Source organism: Hyperolius riggenbachi, unplaced genomic scaffold, assembly GCF_040937935.1.
Source record: "Hyperolius riggenbachi isolate aHypRig1 unplaced genomic scaffold, aHypRig1.pri scaffold_151, whole genome shotgun sequence".
NCBI classification, from domain to species: Eukaryota; Metazoa; Chordata; class Amphibia; order Anura; family Hyperoliidae; genus Hyperolius; species Hyperolius riggenbachi.
The window spans coordinates 30,980-48,584 of NW_027152365.1; positions in this window are offsets into that span (position 1 = coordinate 30,980).

Genomic DNA, 17,605 nt, shown 5'->3' on the forward strand with positions numbered 1-17,605 from the left:
ACATATCTATCACCTGACCAAACTGATGATCACATGCTTCTCCGTGATTTCTCCTAGACACGACCATCACTAGCCTGAATTGCACTTGATAAATAAATAACTGAAGGACATATTGAAAAAAAAGCACAAAGTTGTCCAGGTATCTTTTCCATTTAGGATTAGAAGGTAAAAACAAAGACAAGGTTTTCTGCATAAAATGTTACCTATCAATGTTTTAGTTTACCAGTTGGTAATCTGTTGTTGGCTGAAGAGAGCCGTTATGCTGTTACTGCCTGTTATGGAAAACAATATGTACCCTGTCTGGTCCCCACTGGGAAGGCAGTTATAGGGACTTGGCAATGATGGTGCCATACCCTCTTCCATGTCTGTCCTCTGGCCTCTGCACTGTTGCAGGGATCAGGGGATGACATCACAGGGGAACAGAGTGTCTGCATGTCTTCATCTGCTAAGGTTTCCACTATCCGGCGTGTGTCTTTCAGGATCGCTTGCCATGGCTATGCGATTCAGGTGCGTGCTGCAAATCTGCACCATGCCGTCCAAAATTACACCACAGTGCCATTCAGGCGGCAAACAATTGAAAGTATAGGCAGCGTTTCACCGTCTGACTCACCTGTGGGGAAATGCTGCCGATTCAGGCCTTATTTGGCCCTAACAAAAAGAGGCCCTTAGGGCTCGTCACGCTGAGAGATTTTCTGAGCACTTTGTGATATAATGTTATCCTGCATGTGTGTTCTCACTTCAAATATGTGATTTTGTAAAAATCCCGCATAGCATTGCATTAGTAAGTGCTTTTCATATCACTAGCGCTTCAAAAGCTCTTGCAGCATGAACCAGCCCTTCGTGTGAGGGACAACTTCATTTGTGTCTGCTGTAAAAACTTCTTGAGCCTTTGCATGTTTATAGGACAACTGAAGAAAGAGGGATGTGGGAGCTGCCATATTTATTTCCTTTTAAACAATACTAGTTGCCTGGAAGCCCTTCTGATCTTTCTGGCATCAGTAGTGTCTGAATCACACCTGAAAACAAGCATGCAGCAAAGCCAGTCACACTTAAGTCAGACATCTGATCTGCATGCTTGTTCAGGGTCGGTGGCTAAATGTATGATAGGCAAGACAGTCAGGCAATACTAGTTGCCTGGCAGCCCTTCTTAGCTTTCTGGCATCAGTAGTGTCTGAATCAAACCTGAAAACAAGCATGCAGCAAAGCCAGTCAAACTTAAGTCAGACATCTGATCTGCATGCTTGTTCAGGGTCGGTGGCTAAATGTATGAGAGGCAAGACAGTCAGACAATACTAGTTGCCTGGCAGCCCTTCTGATCCTTCTGGCATCAGTAGTGTCTGAATCACACCTGAAAACAAGCATGCAGCAAAGCCAGTCACACTTAAGTCAGACATCTGATCTGCATGCTTGTTCAGGGTCGGTGGCTAAATGTATGAGAGACAAGACAGTCAGGCAATACTAGTTGCCTGGCAGCCCTTCTTAGCTTTCTGGCATCAGTAGTGTCTGAATCAAACCTGAAAACAAGCATGCAGCAAAGCCAGTCACACTTAAGTCAGACATCTGATCTGCATGCTTGTTCAGGGTCGGTGGCTAAATGTATGAGAGGCAAGACAGTCAGGCAATACTAGTTGCCTGGCAGCCCTTCTTAGCTTTCTGGCATCAGTAGTGTCTGAATCACACCTGAAAACAAGCATGCAGCAACGCCAGTCACACTTAAGTCAGACATCTGATCTGCATGCTTGTTCAGGGTCGGTGGCTAAATGTATGAGAGACAAGACAGTCAGGCAATACTAGTTGCCTGGCAGCCCTTCTGATCTTTCTGGCATCAGTAGTGTCTGAATCACACCTGAAAACAAGCATGCAGCAAAGCCAGTCAAACTTAAGTCAGACATCTGATCTGCATGCTTGTTCAGGGTCGGTGGCTAAATGTATGAGAGACAAGACAGTCAGGCAATACTAGTTGCCTGGCAGCCCTTCTGATCTTTCTGGCATCAGTAGTGTCTGAATCACACCTGAAAACAAGCATGCAGCAAAGCCAGTCAAACTTAAGTCAGACATCTGATCTGCATGCTTGTTCAGGGTCGGTGGCTAAATGTATGAGAGACAAGACAGTCAGGCAATACGCATGGTGTAAAAGGAAATAAATATGGCAGTCTCTGTATCCCTCTCTCTTCAGTGGTCCTTTAAAGTGGGATGAAATTGCATATTGAAAAATCCAGAATATTAGTGTAACATAGTTCTCCCTAACAACTATTTTGATAAATAAATACATTCATACAATTACCTGTGCCATTGCCTGTACATTGCCTTTATCAAGGAAGTGGTCAAGTGACAGGAAGCTCTCTCATCATAGCTCTTGCCTCCTCCTTCATAGAGAAACATCATTGACAAATGGACATGAACCATGTGGCTTCCCACTGGCCCAACAGCACTGATGTCACAGTACCTGACAGCGTTATCGGGGCAGTGGCAAGCCACAAACTTTAGGTCCGTTTCTGAATGGGTGCATCAGCCGTTGCTATGTGAGCGTGTCTACGATGGAGGAGGCGTGAGCTATGACAAGAAGAGAGTTTCCTGTCACTTGCCAACTAGCTTGATACAGGGACACAGGTAATAGTATACATTTATCTATCTGGCCCCTTAAGGACCAGAGCTTTTTTTTTTACGTGCAGCCGTTGAGTGATCACTGTGATTGGCTCTTTACCGATAGGAGGAAGCCTCAGCGAGCAGTGACCAGATTGGGACTGTGGAAAACCGTGGAACCTATCTGCATCAAAACTAGAGAGCAACAGATGTGGCATAGATTTTAACTTCTGTGGTCCCGAGCTGGTTAAACAATGCTCATTGCCTGGATGTCCTGCTCAACCATTGCCTGTAATACTTTACGTCATAGACCCTGAACAAGCATGCAAATCAGATGTTTGACACAAAGGGACTCAGAGCTGGATAATATAAAATGTTTTATACATACCTGGGGCTTCCTCCAGCCCCATACGCAGGGATCACTCCCACGCCGCAGTCCTCAGTCTTCTCTGTCGCCGCTACCGGGTCCCCGCACTTCAGCCAGTCGGAGCCAGTCTGACGTAAGTGAAGTGTCCTGTGTGCGTATCTGTGCAGCAGCCGCTGGAGAGATGTGTAAAGGGCGCACTTCAGCCAGTCGGAGCCAGTCTGACGTAAGTGAAGTGTGCTGTGTGCGTATCTGTGCAGCAGCCGCCGGAGAGATGTGTGGAGGGCGCACTTCAGCCAGTCGGAGCCAGTCTGACGTAAGTGAAGTGTGCTGTGTGCGTATCTGTGCAGCAGCCGCCAGAGAGATGTGTAAAGGGCACACTTCAGCCAGTCGGAGCCAGTCTGACGTAAGTGAAGTGTACTGTGTGCGTATCTGTGCAGCAGCCGCCGGAGAGATGTGTGGAGGGCGCACCTCAGCCAGTCGGAGCCAGTCTCACGTAAGTGAAGTGCGCTGTGTGCGTATCTGTGCAGCAGCCGCCGGAGAGATGTGTGGAGGGCGCACTTCAGCCAGTCGGAGCCAGTCTGACGTAAGTGAAGTGTGCTGTGTGCGTATCTGTGCAGCAGCCGCCGGAGAGATGTGTGGAGGGCGCACTTCAGCCAGTCGGAGCCAGTCTGACGTAAGTGAAGTGTGCTGTGTGCGTATCTGTGCAGCAGCCGCCGGAGAGATGTGTGGAGGGCGCACTTCAGCCAGTCGGAGCCAGTCTGACGTAAGTGAAGTGTGCTGTGTGCGTATCTGTGCAGCAGCCGCCGGAGAGATGTGTGGAGGGCGCACTTCAGCCAGTCGGAGCCAGTCTGACGTAAGTGAAGTGCGCTGTGTGCGTATCTGTGCAGCAGCCGCCGGAGAGATGTGTAGAGGGCGCACTTCAGCCAGTCGGAGCCAGTCTGACGTAAGTGAAGTGCGCTGTGTGCGTATCTGTGCAGCAGCCGCCGGAGAGATGTGTGGAGGTCGCACTTCAGCCAGTCGGAGCCAGTCTGACGTAAGTGAAGTGTGCTGTGTGCGTATCTGTGCAGCAGCCGCCGGAGAGATGTGTAGGGGGCGCACTTCAGCCAGTCGGAGCCAGTCTGACGTAAGTGAAGTGTGCTGTGTGCGTATCTGTGCAGCAGCCGCCGGAGAGATGTGTGGAGGGCGCACTTCAGCCAGTCGGAGCCAGTCTGACGTAAGTGAAGTGTGCTGTGTGCGTATCTGTGCAGCAGCCGCCGGAGAGATGTGTGGAGGGCGCACTTCAGCCAGTCGGAGCCAGTCTGACGTAAGTGAAGTGTGCTGTGTGCGTATCTGTGCAGCAGCCGCCGGAGAGATGTGTAGGGGGCGCACTTCAGCCAGTCGGAGCCAGTCTGACGTAAGTGAAGTGTGCTGTGTGCGTATCTGTGCAGCAGCCGCCGGAGAGATGTGTGGAGGGCGCACTTCAGCCAGTCGGAGCCAGTCTGACGTAAGTGAAGTGTGCTGTGTGCGTATCTGTGCAGCAGCCGCTGGAGAGATGTGTGGAGGGCGCACTTCAGCCAGTCGGAGCCAGTCTGACGTAAGTGAAGTGTGCTGTGTGCGTATCTGTGCAGCAGCCGCCGGAGAGATGTGTGGAGGGCGCACTTCAGCCATTCGGAGCCAGTCTGACGTAAGTGAAGTGTGCTGTGTGCGTATCTGTGCAGCAGCCGCCGGAGAGATGTGTGGAGGGCGCACTTCAGCCAGTCGGAGCCAGTCTGACGTAAGTGAAGTGTGCTGTGTGCGTATCTCTGCAGCAGCCGCCGGAGAGATGTGTGGAGGGCGCACTTCAGCCAGTCGGAGCCAGTCTGACGTAAGTGAAGTGTGCTGTGTGCGTATCTGTGCAGCAGCCGCTGGAGAGATGTGTGAAGGGCACACTTCAGCCAGTCGGAGCCAGTCTGACGTAAGTGAAGTGTGCTGTGTGCGTATCTGTGCAGCAGCCGCCGGAGAGATGTGTGGAGGGCGCACTTCAGCCAGTCGGAGCCAGTCTGACGTAAGTGAAGTGTGCTGTGTGCGTATCTGTGCAGCAGCCGCCGTAGAGATGTGTGGAGGGCGCACTTCAGCCAGTCGGAGCCAGTCTGACGTAAGTGAAGTGTGCTGTGTGCATATCTGTGCAGCAGCCGCCGGAGAGATGTGTGGAGGGCGCACTTCAGCCAGTCGGAGCCAGTCTGATGTAAGTGAAGTGTGCTGTGTGAGTATCTGTGCAGCAGCCGCCGTAGAGATGTGTGGAGGGCGCACTTCAGCCAGTCGGAGCCAGTCTGACGTAAGTGAAGTGTGCTGTGTGCGTATCTGTGCAGCAGCCGCCGTAGAGATGTGTGGAGGGCGCACTTCAGCCAGTCGGAGCCAGTCTGACGTAAGTGAAGTGTGCTGTGTGCGTATCTGTGCAGCAGCCGCCGGAGAGATGTGTGGAGGGCGCACTTCAGCCAGTCGGAGCCAGTCTGACGTAAGTGAAGTGTGCTGTGTGCGTATCTGTGCAGCAGCCGCCGTAGAGATGTGTGGAGGGCGCACTTCAGCCAGTCGGAGCCAGTCTGACGTAAGTGAAGTGTGCTGTGTGCGTATCTGTGCAGCAGCCGCCGGAGAGATGTGTGGAGGGCGCACTTCAGCCAGTCGGAGCCAGTCTGATGTAAGTGAAGTGTGCTGTGTGAGTATCTGTGCAGCAGCCGCCGTAGAGATGTGTGGAGGGCGCACTTCAGCCAGTCGGAGCCAGTCTGACGTAAGTGAAGTGTGCTGTGTGCGTATCTGTGCAGCAGCCGCCGTAGAGATGTGTGGAGGGCGCACTTCAGCCAGTCGGAGCCAGTCTGACGTAAGTGAAGTGTGCTGTGTGCGTATCTGTGCAGCAGCCGCCGGAGAGATGTGTGGAGGGCGCACTTCAGCCAGTCGGAGCCAGTCTGATGTAAGTGAAGTGTGCTGTGTGCGTATCTGTGCAGCAGCCGCCGGAGAGATGTGTGGAGGGCGCACTTCAGCCAGTCGGAGCCAGTCTGACGTAAGTGAAGTGTGCTGTGTGCGTATCTGTGCAACAGCCGCCGGAGAGATGTGTGGAGGGCGCACTTCAGCCAGTCGGAGCCAGTCTGACGTAAGTGAAGTGTGCTGTGTGCATATCTGTGCAGCAGCCACCGGAGAGATGTGTGGAGGGCGCACTTCAGCCAGTCGGAGCCAGTCTGACGTAAGTGAAGTGTGCTGTGTGCGTATCTGTGCAGCAGCCGCCGGAGAGGTGTGTGGAGGGGGCACTTCAGCCAGTCGGAGCCAGTCTGACGTAAGTGAAGTGTGCTGTGTGCGTATCTGTGCAGCAGTCGCCGGAGAGATGTGTGGAGGGCGCACTTCAGCCAGTCGGAGCCAGTCTGACGTAAGTGAAGTGTGCTGTGTGCGTATCTGTGCAGCAGCCGCCGGAGAGATGTGTGGAGGGCACACTTCAGCCAGTCGGAGCCAGTCTGACGTAAATGAAGTGTGCTGTGTGTGTATCTGTGCAGCAGCCACCGGAGAGATGTGTAGAGGGCGCACTTCAGCCATTCGGAGCCAGTCTGACGTAAGTGAAGTGTGCTGTGTGCGTATCTGTGCAGCAGCCGCCGGAGAGATGTGTAGAGGGCGCACTTCAGCCAGTCGGAGCCAGTCTGACGTAAGTGAAGTGTGCTGTGTGTGTATCTGTGCAGCAGCCACCGGAGAGATGTGTAGAGGGCGCACTTCAGCCAGTCGGAGCCAGTCTGACGTAAGTGAAGTGTGCTGTGTGTGTATCTGTGCAGTAACCGCCGGAGAGATGTGTAGAGGGCGCACTTCAGCCAGTCGGAGCCAGTCTGACGTAAGTGAAGTGTGCTGTGTGCGTATCTGTGCAGCAGCCGCCGGAGAGATGTGTGGAGGGCGCACTTCAGCCAGTCGGAGCCAGTCTGACGTAAGTGAAGTGCGCTGTGTGCGTATCTGTGCAGCAGCCGCCGGAGAGATGTGTAGAGGGCGCACTTCAGCCAGTCGGAGCCAGTCTGACGTAAGTGAAGTGTGCTGTGTGTGTATCTGTGCAGCAGCCACCGGAGAGATGTGTAGAGGGCGCACTTCAGCCAGTCGGAGCCAGTCTGACGTAAGTGAAGTGTGCTGTGTGTGTATCTGTGCAGTAACCGCCGGAGAGATGTGTAGAGGGCGCACTTCAGCCAGTCGGAGCCAGTCTGACGTAAGTGAAGTGTGCTGTGTGCGTATCTGTGCAGCAGCCGCCGGAGAGATGTGTGGAGAGCGCACATCAGCCAGTCGGAGCCAGTCTGACGTAAGTGAAGTGTGCTGTGTGCGTATCTGTGCAGCAGCCGCCGGAGAGATGTGTAGAGTGCGCACTTCAGCCAGTCGGAGCCAGTCTGACGTAAGTGAAGTGTGCTGTGTGCGTATCTGTGCAGCAGCCGCCGGAGAGATGTGTGGAGGGCGCACTTCAGCCAGTCGGAGCCAGTCTGACGTAAGTGAAGTGTGCTGTGTGCGTATGTGCAGCAGCCGCCGGAGAGATGTGTGGAGGGCGCACTTCAGCCAGTCGGAGCCAGTCTGACGTAAGTGAAGTGTGCTGTGTGCGTATCTGTGCAGCAGCCGCCGGAGAGATGTGTGGAGGGCGCACTTCAGCCAGTCGGAGCCAGTCTGACGTAAGTGAAGTGTGCTGTGTGCGTATCTGTGCAGGAGCCGCCGGAGAGATGTGTAGGGGGCGCACTTCAGCCAGTCGGAGCCAGTCTGACGTAAGTGAAGTGTGCTGTGTGCGTACCTGTGCAGCAGCCGCCAGAGAGATGTGTGGAGGGCGCACTTCAGCCAGTCGGAGCCAGTCTGACGTAAGTGAAGTGTGCTGTGTGCGTATCTGTGCAGCAGCCACCGGAGAGATGTGTGGAGGGCACACTTCAGCCAGTCGGAGCCAGTCTGACGTAAGTGAAGTGTGCTGTGTGCGTATCTGTGCAGCAGCCGCCGGAGAGATGTGTGGAGGGCGCACTTCAGCCAGTCGGAGCCAGTCTGACGTAAGTGAAGTGTGCTGTGTGCGTATCTGTGCAGGAGCCGCCGGAGAGATGTGTGGGGGGTGCACTTCAGCCAGTCAGAGCCAGTCTGACGTAAGTGAAATGTGCTGTGTGCGTATCTGTGCAGGAGCCGCCGGAGAGATGTGTGGAGGGGGCACTTCAGCCAGTCGGAGCCAGTCTGACGTAAGTTAAGTGTGCTGTGTGCGTATCTGTGCAGCAGCCGCCGGAGAGATGTGTAGAGGGCGCACTTCTCCTGCATAGACTGGCCTGACTGGCTGAGGTCCCAATATCGGAGCTGCAGGAAAACTGAGGATGGCGGGGTGGGAGTGATCTGTGCGCATGTGGCTGGAGGAAGCCCCAGGTATGTATAAAACATTGTGTATTATCCAGCTCTGGTAGCATTTGCCACATGCTTGGCTCAGGTGTGATTCAGACAATACTGATGTATGAAAGATCAGCAAGACACCAGGCAGCTGGTATTGTTTAAAAGGAAATATACATGGCAGCCTTCAAATCCCTGTCAGTTTAGCTAAGGCTCAAGCACTTCTTACAGCAGACCCCGGGGAGCTCTCAGGAATACAGACTACAGGTTGTAGTTTGTATGGGAAGTTTCATTCCACTGAGCTGAAGTTTGAGTACAAAATCACATACTTACCTAAGCCTCTGGATCCTAATGAGGTATCCCATTCTGTATGTAGGTGGTGGAGCACTCCTCAAATTCACGTCCGGATGTGCCTCGGTTCAGCCAGCCGCACTCTGGCTCATGTTTATTGCAGTTTATTGATTACCTGAAAATAAAAGCTGTTTATTGATTACCTGAAAATAAAAGAGTTTATACTTACCTTGGATGGTGCCGGTTCTACCTTTTTCAGTATAATGAGGTATCCCATGGAACGCTCTGGTCCCCTATTGCAGCTTGGAGACCCTCCAATGACTTGTCGGTAATGTCATTGGGGCTGTACTGATCCTCCACAATTAGGGCCGAACTTGTGCAGTAAGTCTGAGCTGCTTGTGTATCAGCGGCTCCATGCTACTGTGCATGCAGCTCACTGACCCTCCAATGACTTGTCAGGTAATTTCATTGGGGCTGTACTGATCCTGCACAAGTACAGCGGCACCTGTGCAGTAAGCCTGAGCTGCTTGTACATCAGTGGCTCCATGCTACTGTGCATGCAGCTCGGAGACCCTCCAATGACTTGTCAGTAATCTCATTGGGGCTGTACTGATCCTGCACAAGTACAGCGGCACCTGTGCAGTAAGTCTGAGCTGCTTGTACATCAGTGGCTCCATGCTACTGTGCATGCAGCTCGGAGACCCTCCAATGACTTGTCAGTAATCTCATTGGGGCTGTACTCAGCCTGCACAAGTACAGCAGCACCTGTGCAGTAACCCTGAGCTGCTTGTACATCAGCGGCTCCATGCTACTGTGCATGCAGCTCACTGACCCTCCAATGACTTGTCAGTAATCTCATTGGGACTGTACTGATCCTGCACAAGTACAGCAGCACCTGTGCAGTAACCCTGAGCTGCTTGTGCATCAGTGGCTCCATGCTACTGTGCATGCAGCTCACTGACCCTCCAATGACTTGTCAGTAATATCATTGGGGCTGTACTGATCCTGCACAAGTACAGCAGCACCTGTGCAGTAACCCTGAGCTGCTTGTGTATCAGTGGCTCCATGCTACTGTGCATGCAGCTCACTGACCCTCCAATGACTTGTCAGTAATATCATTGGGGCTGTACTGATCCTGCACAAGTACAGCAGCACCTGTGCAGTAAGCCTGAGCTGCTTGTGTATCAGTGGCTCCATGCTACTGTGCATGCAGCTCACTGACCCTCCAATGACTTGTCAGTAATATCATTGGGGCTGTACTGATCCTGCACAAGTACAGCAGCACCTGTGCAGTAAGTCTGAGCTGCTTGTGTATCAGTGGCTCCATGCTACTGTGCATGCAGCTCACTGACCCTCCAATGACTTGTCAGTAATATCATTGGGGCTGTACTGATCCTGCACAAGTACAGCAGCACCTGTGCAGTAACCCTGAGCTGCTTGTGTATCAGTGGCTCCATGCTACTGTGCATGCAGCTCACTGACCCTCCAATGACTTGTCAGTAATATCATTGGGGCTGTACTGATCCTGCACAAGTACAGCAGAACCTGTGCAGTAAGTCTGAGCTGCTTGTACATCAGTGGCTCCATGCTACTGTGCATGCAGCTCACTGACCCTCCAATGACTTGTCAGTAATATCATTGGGGCTGTACTGATCCTGCACAAGTACAGCAGCACCTGTGCAGTAAGTCTGAGCTGCTTGTGTATCAGTGGCTCCATGCTACTGTGCATGCAGCTCACTGACCCTCCAATGACTTGTCAGTAATATCATTGGGGCTGTACTGATCCTGCACAAGTACAGCAGCACCTGTGCAGTAAGCCTGAGCTGCTTGTACATCAGTGGCTCCATGCTACTGTGCATGCAGCTCGGAGACCCTCCAATGACTTGTCAGTAATCTCATTGGGGCTGTACTGATCCTGCACAAGTACAGCAGCACCTGTGCAGTAAGCCTGAGCTGCTTGTACATCAGTGGCTCCATGCTACTGTGCATGCAGCTCACTGACCCTCCAATGACTTGTCAGTAATCTCATTGGGGCTGTACTGATCCTGCACAAGTACAGCAGCACCTGTGCAGTAACCCTGAGCTGCTTGTGTATCAGTGGCTCCATGCTACTGTGCATGCAGCTCACTGACCCTCCAATGACTTGTCAGTAATCTCATTGGGACTGTACTGATCCTGCACAAGTACAGCAGCACCTGTGCAGTAACCCTGAGCTGCTTGTGTATCAGTGGCTCCATGCTACTGTGCATGCAGCTCACTGACCCTCCAATGACTTGTCAGTAATCTCATTGGGGCTGTACTGATCCTGCACAAGTACAGCAGCACCTGTGCAGTAACCCTGAGCTGCTTGTACATCAGTGGCTCCATGCTACTGTGCATGCAGCTCACTGACCCTCCAATGACTTGTCAGTAATCTCATTGGGGCTGTACTGATCCTGCACAAGTACAGCAGAACCTGTGCAGTAAGCCTGAGCTGCTTGTACATCAGTGGCTCCATGCTACTGTGCATGCAGCTCGGAGACCCTCCAATGACTTGTCAGTAATATCATTGGGACTGTACTGATCCTGCACAAGTACAGCAGCACCTGTGCAGTAACCCTGAGCTGCTTGTGTATCAGTGGCTCCATGCTACTGTGCATGCAGCTCACTGACCCTCCAATGACTTGTCAGTAATCTCATTGGGGCTGTACTGATCCTGCACAAGTACAGCAGCACCTGTGCAGTAACCCTGAGCTGCTTGTGTATCAGTGGCTCCATGCTACTGTGCATGCAGCTCACTGACCCTCCAATGACTTGTCAGTAATCTCATTGGGGCTGTACTGATCCTGCACAAGTACAGCAGCACCTGTGCAGTAACCCTGAGCTGCTTGTGTATCAGTGGCTCCATGCTACTGTGCATGCAGCTCACTGACCCTCCAATGACTTGTCAGTAATCTCATTGGGACTGTACTGATCCTGCACAAGTACAGCAGCACCTGTGCAGTAACCCTGAGCTGCTTGTGTATCAGTGGCTCCATGCTACTGTGCATGCAGCTCACTGACCCTCCAATGACTTGTCAGTAATCTCATTGGGGCTGTACTGATCCTGCACAAGTACAGCAGCACCTGTGCAGTAACCCTGAGCTGCTTGTACATCAGTGGCTCCATGCTACTGTGCATGCAGCTCACTGACCCTCCAATGACTTGTCAGTAATCTCATTGGGGCTGTACTGATCCTGCACAAGTACAGCAGAACCTGTGCAGTAAGCCTGAGCTGCTTGTACATCAGTGGCTCCATGCTACTGTGCATGCAGCTCGGAGACCCTCCAATGACTTGTCAGTAATCTCATTGGGGCTGTACTGATCCTGCACAAGTACAGCAGCACCTGTGCAGTAACCCTGAGCTGCTTGTGTATCAGTGGCTCCATGCTACTGTGCATGCAGCTCACTGACCCTCCAATGACTTGTCAGTAATCTCATTGGGGCTGTACTGATCCTGCACAAGTACAGCAGCACCTGTGCAGTAACCCTGAGCTGCTTGTGCATCAGTGGCTCCATGCTACTGTGCATGCAGCTCACTGACCCTCCAATGACTTGTCAGTAATCTCATTGGGGCTGTACTGATCCTGCACAAGTACAGCAGCACCTGTGCAGTAAACCTGAGCTGCTTGTGCATCAGTGGCTCCATGCTACTGTGCATGCAGCTCGGAGACCCTCCAATGACTTGTCACTAATCTCATTGGGGCTGTACTGATCCTGCACAAGTACAGCAGCACCTGTGCAGTAAGTCTGAGCTGCTTGTACATCAGTGGCTCCATGCTACTGTGCATGCAGCTCGGAGACCCTCCAATGACTTGTCAGTAATCTCATTGGGGCTGTACTGATCCTGCACAAGTACAGCAGCACCTGTGCAGTAACCCTGAGCTGCTTGTGCATCAGTGGCTCCATGCTACTGTGCATGCAGCTCGGAGACCCTCCAATGACTTGTCAGTAATATCATTGGGGCTGTACTGATCCTGCACAAGTACAGCAGCACCTGTGCAGTAACCCTGAGCTGCTTGTACATCAGCGGCTCCATGCTACTGTGCATGCAGCTCACTGACCCTCCAATGACTTGTCAGTAATCTCATTGGGGCTGTACTGATCCTGCACAAGTACAGCAGCACCTGTGCAGTAAGCCTGAGCTGCTTGTGCATCAGTGGCTCCACGCTACTGTGCATGCAGCTCGGAGACCCTCCAATGACTTGTCAGTAATCTCATTGGGGCTGTACTGATCCTGCACAAGTACAGCAGCACCTGTGCAGTAAGTCTGAGCTGCTTGTACATCAGTGGCTCCATGCTACTGTGCATGCAGCTCGGAGACCCTCCAATGACTTGTCAGTAATCTCATTGGGGCTGTACTGATCCTGCACAAGTACAGCAGCACCTGTGCAGTAACCCTGAGCTGCTTGTGCATCAGTGGCTCCATGCTACTGTGCATGCAGCTCGGAGACCCTCCAATGACTTGTCAGTAATCTCATTGGGGCTGTACTGATCCTGCACAAGTACAGCAGCACCTGTGCAGTAAGCCTGAGTGTCTTGTGCATCAGTGGCTCCATGCTACTGTGCATGCAGCTCGGAGACCCTCCAATGACTTGTCAGTAATCTCATTGGGGCTGTACTGATCCTGCACAAGTACAGCAGCACCTGTGCAGTAACCCTGAGCTGCTTGTACATCAGCGGCTCCATGCTACTGTGCATGCAGCTCGGAGACCCTCCAATGACTTGTCAGTAATATCATTGGGGCTGTACTGATCCTGCACAAGTACAGCAGCACCTGTGCAGTAACCCTGAGCTGCTTGTACATCAGTGGCTCCATGCTACTGTGCATGCAGCTCGGAGACCCTCCAATGACTTGTCAGTAATCTCATTGGGGCTGTACTGATCCTGCACAAGTACAGCAGCACCTGTGCAGTAACCCTGAGCAGCTTGTACATCAGCGGCTCCATGCTACTGTGCATGCAGCTCGGAGACCCTCCAATGACTTGTAAGTAATATCATTGGGGCTGTACTGATCCTGCACAAGTACAGCAGCACCTGTGCAGTAACCCTGAGCAGCTTGTACATCAGCGGCTCCATGCTACTGTGCATGCAGCTCGGAGACCCTCCAATGACTTGTCAGTAATCTCATTGGGGCTGTACTGATCCTGCACAAGTACAGCAGCACCTGTGCAGTAACCCTGAGCTGCTTGTACATCAGCGGCTCCATGCTACTGTGCATGCAGCTCACTGACCCTCCAATGACTTGTCAGTAATCTCATTGGGGCTGTACTGATCCTGCACAAGTACAGCAGCACCTGTGCAGTAACCCTGAGCTGCTTGTGTATCAGTGGCTCCATGCTACTGTGCATGCAGCTCACTGACCCTCCAATGACTTGTCAGTAATCTCATTGGGGCTGTACTGATCCTGCACAAGTACAGCAGCACCTGTGCAGTAACCCTGAGCTGCTTGTACATCAGCGGCTCCATGCTACTGTGCATGCAGCTCACTGACCCTCCAATGACTTGTCAGTAATCTCATTGGGGCTGTACTGATCCTGCACAAGTACAGCAGCACCTGTGCAGTAACCCTGAGCTGCTTGTACATCAGTGGCTCCATGCTACTGTGCATGCAGCTCACTGACCCTCCAATGACTTGTCAGTAATCTCATTGGGGCTGTACTGATCCTGCACAAGTACAGCAGCACCTGTGCAGTAAGTCTGAGCTGCTTGTACATCAGCGGCTCCATGCTACTGTGCATGCAGCTCACTGACCCTCCAATGACTTGTCAGTAATCTCATTGGGGCTGTACTGATCCTGCACAAGTACAGCAGCACCTGTGCAGTAAGCCTGAGCTGCTTGTACATCAGTGGCTCCATGCTACTGTGCATGCAGCTCGGAGACCCTCCAATGACTTGTCAGTAATCTCATTGGGGCTGTACTGATCCTGCACAAGTACAGCAGCACCTGTGCAGTAACCCTGAGCTGCTTGTACATCAGCGGCTCCATGCTACTGTGCATGCAGCTCACTGACCCTCCAATGACTTGTCAGTAATCTCATTGGGGCTGTACTGATCCTGCACAAGTACAGCAGCACCTGTGCAGTAACCCTGAGCTGCTTGTGCATCAGTGGCTCCATGCTACTGTGCATGCAGCTAGGAGACCCTCCAATGACTTGTCAGTAATCTCATTGGGGCTGTACTGATCCTGCACAAGTACAGCAGCACCTGTGCAGTAACCCTGAGCTGCTTGTGTATCAGTGGCTCCATGCTACTGTGCATGCAGCTCACTGACCCTCCAATGACTTGTCAGTAATCTCATTGGGGCTGTACTGATCCTGCCCAAGTACAGCAGCACCTGTGCAGTAACCCTGAGCTGCTTGTGTATCAGTGGCTCCATGCTACTGTGCATGCAGCTCGGAGACCCTCCAATGACTTGTCACTAATCTCATTGGGGCTGTACTGATCCTGCACAAGTACAGCAGCACCTGTGCAGTAAGTCTGAGCTGCTTGTGTATCAGCGGCTCCATGCTACTGTGCATGCAGCTCGGAGACCCTCCAATGACTTGTCAGTAATCTCATTGGGGCTGTACTCAGCCTGCACAAGTACAGCAGCACCTGTGCAGTAACCCTGAGCTGCTTGTACATCAGCGGCTCCATGCTACTGTGCATGCAGCTCACTGACCCTCCAATGACTTGTCAGTAATCTCATTGGGGCTGTACTGATCCTGCACAAGTACAGCAGCACCTGTGCAGTAACCCTGAGCTGCTTGTACATCAGCGGCTCCATGCTACTGTGCATGCAGCTCACTGACCCTCCAATGACTTGTCAGTAATATCATTGGGGCTGTACTGATCCTGCACAAGTACAGCAGCACCTGTGCAGTAACCCTGAGCTGCTTGTACATCAGTGGCTCCATGCTACTGTGCATGCAGCTCGGAGACCCTCCAATGACTTGTCAGTAATCTCATTGGGGCTGTACTGATCCTGCACAAGTACAGCAGAACCTGTGCAGTAAGCCTGAGCTGCTTGTGCATCAGTGGCTCCATGCTACTGTGCATGCAGCTCACTGACCCTCCAATGACTTGTCAGTAATCTCATTGGGGCTGTACTAATCCTGCACAAGTACAGCAGCACCTGTGCAGTAAGCCTGAGCTGCTTGTACATCAGTGGCTCCATGCTACTGTGCATGCAGCTCGGAGACCCTCCAATGACTTGTCAGTAATCTCATTGGGGCTGTACTGATCCTGCACAAGTACAGCAGCACCTGTGCAGTAAGCCTGAGCTGCTTGTACATCAGTGGCTCCATGCTACTGTGCATGCAGCTCGTAGACCCTCCAATGACTTGTCAGTAATCTCATTGGGGCTGTACTGATCCTGCACAAGTACAGCAGCACCTGTGCAGTAAGCCTGAGCTGCTTGTACATCAGCGGCTCCATGCTACTGTGCATGCAGCTCACTGACCCTCCAATGACTTGTCAGTAATCTCATTGGGGCTGTACTGATCCTGCACAAGTACAGCAGTACCTGTGCAGTAACCCTGAGCTGCTTGTACATCAGTGGCTCCATGCTACTGTGCATGCAGCTCGGAGACCCTCCAATGACTTGTCAGTAATATCATTGGGGCTGTACTGATCCTGCACAAGTACAGCAGAACCTGTGCAGTAAGCCTGAGCTGCTTGTACATCAATGGCTCCATGCTACTGTGCATGCAGCTCGGAGACCCTCCAATGACTTGTCAGTAATCTCATTGGGGCTGTACTGATCCTGCACAAGTACAGCAGCACCTGTGCTGTAACCCTGAGCTGCTTGTGCATCAGTGGCTCCATGCTACTGTGCATGCAGCTCACTGACCCTCCAATGACTTGTCAGTAATCTCATTGGGGCTGTACTGATCCTGCACAAGTACAGCAGCACCTGTGCAGTAACCCTGAGCTGCTTGTACATCAGTGGCTCCATGCTACTGTGCATGCAGCTCGGAGACCCTCCAATGACTTGTCAGTAATCTCATTGGGGCTGTACTGAACCTGCACAAGTACAGCAGCACCTGTGCAGTAAGCCTGAGCTGCTTGTACATCAGTGGCTCCATGCTACTGTGCATGCAGCTAGGAGACCCTCCAATGACTTGTCAGTAATATCATTGGGGCTGTACTGATCCTGCACAAGTACAGCAGCACCTGTGCAGTAAGCCTGAGCTGCTTGTACATCAGTGGCTCCATGCTACTGTGCATGCAGCTCGGAGACCCTCCAATGACTTGTCAGTAATCTCATTGGGGCTGTACTGATCCTGCACAAGTACAGCAGCACCTGTGCAGTAAGTCTGAGCTGCTTGTGTATCAGCGGCTCCATGCTACTGTGCATGCAGCTCGGAGACCCTCCAATGACTTGTCAGTAATCTCATTGGGGCTGTACTGAACCTGCACAAGTACAGCAGCACCTGTGCAGTAACCCTGAGCTGCTTGTACATCAGTGGCTCCATGCTACTGTGCATGCAGCTCACTGACCCTCCAATGACTTGTCAGTAATCTCATTGGGGCTGTACTGATCCTGCACAAGTACAGCAGCACCTGTGCAGTAACCCTGAGCTGCTTGTACATCAGCGGCTCCATGCTACTGTGCATGCAGCTCACTGACCCTCCAATGACTTGTCAGTAATCTCATTGGGGCTGTACTGATCCTGCACAAGTACAGCAGCACCTGTGCAGTAACCCTGAGCTGCTTGTACATCAACGGCTCCATGCTACTGTGCATGCAGCTCACTGACCCTCCAATGACTTGTCAGTAATATCATTGGGGCTGTACTCAGCCTGCACAAGTACAGCAGCACCTGTGCAGTAAGCCTGAGCTGCTTGTACATCAGTGGCTCCATGCTACTGTGCATGCAGCTCACTGACCCTCCAATGACTTGTCAGTAATCTCATTGGGGCTGTACTGAACCTGCACAAGTACAGCAGCACCTGTGCAGTAAGCCTGAGTGTCTTGTGCATCAGCGGCTCCATGCTACTGTGCATGCAGCTCGGAGACCCTCCAATGACTTGTCAGTAATATCATTGGGG